Source organism: Alligator sinensis, unplaced genomic scaffold (assembly GCF_000455745.1).
Source record: "Alligator sinensis unplaced genomic scaffold, ASM45574v1 scaffold1892_1, whole genome shotgun sequence".
NCBI lineage: Eukaryota > Metazoa > Chordata > Crocodylia > Alligatoridae > Alligator > Alligator sinensis.
Genome location: NW_005842966.1, coordinates 84,350 through 86,726, shown reverse-complemented (window position 1 = coordinate 86,726; position 2,377 = coordinate 84,350).

Below are 2,377 nucleotides of genomic sequence, written 5' to 3'. Positions count from 1 at the left end.
AGCAAATAAACAGCTGTCTTTCTTTACCCGCGTTGTCTGTCAATCAAATTACAGCTAGACAACGAACCTTAGGGAGGTTTCTCCCACCACATCAATGGCCAACTTAAGTCCGGCGGTCTCCAACCGATTGAGTACCCGGAGTAGCCATGCTTCGTGTTCCTCCAGGGTCTTTCCAAAAACAATAATATCATCTAAATAAACCAGTACTTGGGTCATATGCATATCCCCAACCACCTTCTCCATTAGTCGCTGGAAGGTGGCGGAAGGAGGTCTAGTCCCGAAAACCACCTGCTCCCTACTAAACAGTCCAAAGCCTCCTGCACCCGTGGGACAGTGTATTGATCAGTGATGGTCCGGGCATTCAAAGTCCAGTAAGCAATACACATACGGAGTTGGCCGTTCTTCTTCCGCACAATCACAATGGGAGAGGCATAAGGGCTCTTAGATTCCGTGATGATGCGGTGGTCCACGAGCTCCTGTAGATGACGTCTTACTTCCCCCATATCAGCGAGGGGAATGCGCTGAGACCTTTCGTGAAAGGGTCGTGGGTTGCTCAGATGATTGTGATGCTCCACCCCCTTAGCCTCCCTCACATCCCAGTCATGCAGGGAGAAAACATGGGCTTGAGCCCCAAGTTTGTCCCTGAGCCAAGCTTTACAGGCTTCAGGCACTGGGGAGTTCCCGAAAAAGAACCTTGAAGGGTCAATTGGAGGGGGGTTTCCCTCCTGCTCAGGGCTCACCACTTCAGCTTCCTTTATCAAGGCCACCTTCTGTCCCAGGTGGACCACAATATCTTTCAAGGTTGAGTTAACCACTATCACTGTAACCAGGTCTTGGTTGAGCCCTTTTGTCTCAATCACGCCATTAAGGACCCTCACCGTACTGGGTCTCTCTCTCCCAGTGGGAGTCTTCACCACCAGCAGCTTATTCTTTTCATCCCTCTCAATCCAATTACATACAGTAGGCAAAGCCCATTGGCCCTGTGCAGGGAGTCGCTGGGGCTTAGCTCCAGAGAAGTGCAGGGTCCCACAAACTCAGGGTGACCCCACATCTTTCTATGCTCCCATTGGTCATACGCCTCTGAGCACAAGGCATGCATCGTCAACCGTTGTTGGTAACCTGGGCCAGCTTGTCGTTTACAGTAGCAAGCAAGAACCTGGAAAAGGCTGGTGTTGGTCCCTACAACGAGAGTGGCCCCTTTCATCCACCCCGGATCAGGGCATACTAGAGCGGTTGACACTTCTTCCTCCACCCCAGCTATTTCAGCAGGGAATTTTAGCCTCACATTCATATAACCTCTGTAAGGATACTGTTCCTGGCTTAAGCCACAAAGTCCCAGCTCCGTAAGGGGAAGCAAAGGCAAGTGTCTCAGATGTTCCTCATAGAAGAATTCAAATAGGATGGTAACCTGGAACCTGCTGTCTAGAATGACCTGACACAGGCAACCATTTACCGTCACGGGGACCTCTGCACGGGGTTCCACTAGTCCCTTTGGCAGTGAATTTACTGAGGGTAATGTGCGGGAGTCTGTCTGGGTCCGGAGCGGAGCCACCTCCATTGCATTGCCCCTTCCCCATTTCCTGCTGCCCACCACTCTTTTAACCTTTCAAATACCAATTCAGGATTCTCAGGGTGGGTGCACTCCCGAGCCATGTGCCCCGGCTTCCCACATCTATAGCAGAACCCTGGGGCTCTAGAGTAGATAAGGGGCCGAGGTCCTCCCAAGGCACAATGATGGGGCAAGGGCTGACCCCTTGGGGGGTTCTGGCCACGGCAGTTGCTAGTGCTGGAGCTACAGGCTCCTCCTCCACTCCCAGTGTGTCCTCATAGGGAGCCACCATTAGCACCCGACCCACGGGTCCTCTCTGGGGGGAAACATCTTCTGGGACCCACGTAGTTTCTTGTGCGGGCCGCCTCCTGATCCCATCCATGTCACCACGTGCGAGCCAGGAGCGATATGCGGACCTGTCTTTGCGCACACGGGCTGTAGCCTTACAGGCTCCTCCTCCACTCCCAGTGTGTCCTCATAGGGAGCCACCATTAGCACCCGACCCACGGGTCCTCTCTGGGGGGAAACATCTTCTGGGACCCACGTAGTTTCTTGTGCGGGCCGCCTCCTGATCCCATCCATGTCACCACGTGCGAGCCAGGAGCGATATGCGGACCTGTCTTTGCGCACACGGGCTGTAGCCTGCAGCCCGGGCACGCAGGGTCAGAGGAGACCATGTGGCGGCAAGGCACACACGGGCTAGAATTAGTCACAGAGGCGTAGTGGTTGATTCAAAGAATATTTACTTACACCCAAGATGGTCGCGGTGTAGGCTGGACAGTTTCCAGGTTCAGCTCTGCTTAAATCCTCGTTGGAGGACTACGACAA